General features: G+C 34.8%; 2 long non-coding RNA genes across 2 annotated transcripts; both read left to right on the forward strand.

The window, feature by feature from the left end:
- Positions 1 to 957: 957 nt before the first annotated feature.
- LOC130497504 (uncharacterized) lies at positions 958 to 2,222 on the forward strand. Its single transcript, XR_008936482.1, has 5 exons — positions 958 to 1,098; positions 1,202 to 1,296; positions 1,392 to 1,567; positions 1,670 to 1,732; positions 1,822 to 2,222. It is a non-coding gene; the product is annotated as an uncharacterized LOC130497504 (long non-coding RNA).
- A 1,290-nt stretch (positions 2,223 to 3,512) lies between these two features.
- LOC108838302 (uncharacterized) lies at positions 3,513 to 4,575 on the forward strand. Its single transcript, XR_001947504.2, has 3 exons — positions 3,513 to 3,801; positions 3,920 to 4,066; positions 4,141 to 4,575. It is a non-coding gene; the product is annotated as an uncharacterized LOC108838302 (long non-coding RNA).
- Positions 4,576 to 5,056: the final 481 nt, after the last annotated feature.

Genomic DNA, 5,056 nt, shown 5'->3' on the forward strand with positions numbered 1-5,056 from the left:
TATAGAATCACCTGAAACACATACACCTGCTTCTCTGCCACCATTCCAACAAGTGAAGAGCTGTAAACAACTACAAGCAGCATCAGAAACTCGTTCACAATCAGATTTTGGTATTTTGCTTCCGGTGTCACCGTATTAGGTTGGCAGCGGTGCTGTTTATAGCAGAGAAGAATCACATCCTTTACAAAGCACGAAGTCAGATGAATTCATACCAGCTTCTTCATGTGTCACTGACAAATTTAGTGTTAATGTGGATTCTGCAGAGGTGCTACGGTATTCTGATGCTATCTGGTTGCATTCAGGACATGAGCAGATTACCCTGAAGAAGTATTCCAAGACTTGCACTACAAGAAATATGAGTATTGGTAGCAGTTTCCGATAGCACGAATTCACCAATTGCTACCAAAAATACCAAAATCAGATCCCAACTCTATCATAGCATTAAATTTACACTACGATAAAATTTTGTTAAGCGGAGAAACAAAATTTGGGAATTTCATTTACGGTAACACTTTTGTGCGAAAATTTTAGTTTCTTCCGCCAAAACACTTAGAAAAAAAAATCATTTTATCTCTTTTTTTTTTATCAAAATCATTTTATCTCTTATCTTCTCTAAGAATCCCCCTTCGATGATATTTTTTTTTCTTCTCAGATTGAAATCGAAGAATATTAGTGGAGGTGGAGGAGATGAAGCCACCAAGGAGCTGCTGTCGGAGTTGCAGTGATGGTAACACTGTCGCTCGTCAGTCGTCACCACCACCATCGCCATCTCTCCCATCCGCCATCGCTCGTCACCATCTCCACCACCATCGCTCGTCACCACCTCCTCCACCATCGCTTCTCAGATTTTTCGCCGGTCTCTGTCTTCTCCGGAGTCGCGACCGTGACCTCCACCACCACATAAAGAAACCTCAGATCCGTCTTCGTCCTCTATCGTTATCTCTTCCACCTTCTTCTCAACTTCAAATCGAGAATCGACCGCTCTCTATGCTGAAGATACTTTCTCTTCGCCATAACCTAATAAGCGGTGGTTTGTAAGTTCGATTTCAAAGTTGCAAAGCTCGAATCAATAGAGCTTTGTAGAAGTGTCAAGGATAGGTTAGAAAGATTCTTCTTTTTTGGCTACATTCTATCAATGTTCTGATAATTTTCTTCGAATCTTTTATCCTTATCTGTTGTGTGTTCTACCTGAATTGAGCAGATATGCACTTGTTCTTCTTCCTGTCTTCGCCACCGGGAAATTGCGAGATAGACATTCTCCCGTGAGCAAAGAGCGCCAAGAAGACCAGTAAAGCAGTAAGTGTTAGTCATTTTACTTCACAACCATTTCTCATATCAAGTAAAAACATAAAGCTACTTCCTTTACCCAATAAGTTTACTTCTTGATTCAGATTTGCAGGTCAAGTTTGTAGCTTCAGACAGTAAACTCATGACTTGGCTCTGAAAGATCGTTTCTTTACTAAAGGGTATTAAGATTTGAGATTGTTCTTATGGCGTCTGAAGAAGGAAAAAGGCGTACTCATCAACATTATGAGAATCTTGTGCCTCTTGCTACTCTGTCTTTGCGGTAACCAGACATCTAAATCTCAGACTTTTATTACATTATCTTATTATATCCAGAGAGATATGATATGTTATGTTATTAAGTATGCTTATTAACCTGTGCTAGGCGTTGTGTTGATTGCTGTCGTCTGCATTTTGTTAGCTTGCCGGAAACTCAAAAAGCGTCCAGGTTAGAGTTTTCTACTCATTGAATGTTGTTTGTTTCTGATTTTTCCTTTAAACATAGTTTGTTTGCTTCTTCAATCACTGCCTTAGCAGAACCACAGAAATACAGAAGCGTAGAGCAACTGTGAAAGAGAATGGAAGAACTTAATAGTGGTGATGAGCCTGCTTCTAACCAATTTAAGCTAGAGGAGCTTCCGCTCTTTGAGTTTCAAGTGTTAGCTACAGCAATTGATGACTTCTCTCTCAGAAGCAAGCTCGGACAAGGCGGGTTTGGTCCTGTTTCCAAAGATCCACTTAACTTCCTGCATTGTATGTAGTACTTGATGAAAGTGTAACTCCTTCTGAGGTGCTCTTGTGCGATGAGCGATCAGCTGGACTTGATTCCACTGCATCAACGGTAGTTGAAGATTTTACACGACCTGTTTGTTTGACGGGCAAGGAGGATGCACTTGGAAAATTGGGAAGATTGCCTCTTATTTGGTTGTTAACAATATATGCTCCTGGTTGATTTGTTTTTGAGTGGTTGTCTGTATTCTTGAATAAGTTATGCTATAAAAAATCCTGTATTTTTAGATAATTTATGGAATATAAAAATATTAATACATACCCTAAAACCTAAATTTTGAGTATTTCATCATAAAATCTAAAGATAAAAAACAAATAATATGATAAAAAGAAAATCTAAATACTGATAATAAATTAGAAAAAAAAACAAAATATTTTTTTACCTCAAGATCTAAACCCTAAACATGCCCTAAACTTCAACATCCAACACTTATAACAAAATTTCAAAATGAACATTTGTAATTTTCAAACTTTTTAATTTTGTAACTTTATAATTATATAGTATATTTTAAAAATCTTAATTATAAAATTTAACTCCAAAACACTAAGTATGTTTTAGCCCTAAACTCAAAACACAATTAAAACTCTAATCTTTTTACAACATATCCTATAATCTTAAAATTAAACTCAAATTTTCATTGTTTTAATCTTAAGTTATAACTTACAAAATATAAACCTTAAATCTTCAATTATATTATATATCCTAAACCCTAACTCTAAACATAAACCATATCTCCACTTAATAAAAAATAAAACCTAAATTTAATTTAAAAAAAACTTTATACAAGAAAACCTAAAATCAAACTTTAATCATTTAAGAAATCAAATCTGTAATTTAAATTCTAAACCTCAAACACCAAAGCTCAAATCTACACCCTACACCCTAAACCCTAAACCACATACCTCATATTAACATATAACATACATCATAAACATCAAATCTTAAAATTTTAAACAAATTATAATCCATATAAGATAAATATACTACTCAAACCTATATATAAAATTTCAAATTATACATTTACAAAATAAAATTAAACCACTAAATAACAAACAACAATATACAAAATAAAGAAATATTCTCATTCTCATTTTATTATTTCAATATTTTAGTCAATCATACAACTAAAAAAAAAAAAATACCAGATTTATATTTCTAATTTTAAATTATGATATCAGATTATTTAAAGTTTATATATTTTTTATAATAGCCATAAGTAAATAGAAAGATAATTTGTATTGTTTTTTTAGAGCCATTGATTGATTTAGATCAAAGGTCCAGAATCACTCATCTACCAATCCTCGCACTTTTCTTTTATTGGTCTATTTTGTTTATGGCGTGGATCAGCCTATATTCGATCCTACACCGTTAGATCAACTTAATCGAACGGACTATATGTTGTTTTCCTTTCCTTTTTCATTTTCCTTTTTTTTCTTACCCTGTTCCCTAATCTTTGTAATTCCCTTCTCCATTATCGGAAAGGTTTCTCCCATCTACACCACCATTCCTCCCTTCGATTCGTCGCACTCTTCACCACCACTACGGTTACCGACGTGCTCGTCACCACCACCACCACTGAGGCGCTCGTCACCACCACCACTCCGTTAGGAAACAAAGAGAAGACTCGAGATCTGGAGTCTGTCGACGAATCTCTCAAGGTCTTTGAGATTGCCCGCCAACGAGTCCATCAACGAATCTCTCAACAGTTCTCCGTCCCTCCCTTACCGGTTTAGTCTCTCATTGGAACACCATCATTTCGTTTTTTTTTCTTCACACATATTTTACATTTAACTGCTTGATTGATTCTTCCTCCACACTCATACTTTGACATGGATTCTTTTGTAGATTTAAAAAATTATTAATCTTGGATGGGTTTGGATCACAAAGAAGCTGAATCACCACCTGGAACTCTGTGTTTACATGCATTTTCAGATTTAACCCATGTTTCTCCGCTTGTGTTCTTATACCTTCTCAAAGAATGCTATATTCATGGTAAAAGTCCCAACCTTTACTGCTTTCTCTTTCAAAGTTCCACACTTGTGTTTATGATTTGATTGTAATTTCAGGAAGCCTCAAGGCAACAAAGAAGTTCCAAGAGTTGCAGCACCGAGTCCATCAAGTTCTCGCCAACGTATGTGTGTATGTTGGTGATGCAGTGGTTCGCGCGAAGATGCTACCAGGATTGGATTAGCTGGTGTGGTTAGGAGGCAGGCTGTGGCTAGGAGGACAGCAGATGGTGGTAGAGATATATAGAGAAGGAGACGGAGTAGAGGAAGACGTCGAGTCGTCGAGAAGAAAGAGGCAAAGCAGGAAGGAGGCGGCAGTAGAGAGATTAGGTTTAGGGGTAATTATGTTTAGATTTGGTTTAAGGTTAATTAGATTTTGGTTAATGGTTTCTGGTTTAGTTTACTTAATTTTTTTAAATGCTGGTTTAGTTTTGTAAAACTAATTTCATTTGTAAATTATTTTAATTAATAAATAAAATTCAATTTTAGTTTTAATTTTGGATTAATGTCAATATATATTGTAATTAAATTTTAATTTTAATGAATTAAAATTAATAATTAAATTAATAATTATAAAATAGAAATGAGATATAATAGCATTATATCAATGTTGTTATAAAATATTTTGCAGCACTAAAAAATCGCCTTAAAAAAATAAACCATAGCACGAATAAAATGCTGTAAAATATTAATTTATAGCACACGAATAAATGCTATTATATCTCTATTTTTTATAGCACACGAAAAACGCTATAATATGGGGGGGTCTACCATAGCTGCGGCTGTCAGAGCGTTTACAAAAACGCTACGAAAGCTCTATAGTAGCGTTTTTCGGGTGCTACTAATACGAATATTTCTTGTAGTGTTGGCATTTTAAATATAAGGCTGAGAGAATGAATATTTTACACAGGGAGAAGAACAAAGGACTGAGTTATGTTGATAATACGTCTTCTGGTGCTAGACTGTTTGAGATACC

This window comes from Raphanus sativus, chromosome 7 (genome assembly GCF_000801105.2).
Source record: "Raphanus sativus cultivar WK10039 chromosome 7, ASM80110v3, whole genome shotgun sequence".
Classification (NCBI taxonomy): Eukaryota; Viridiplantae; Streptophyta; class Magnoliopsida; order Brassicales; family Brassicaceae; genus Raphanus; species Raphanus sativus.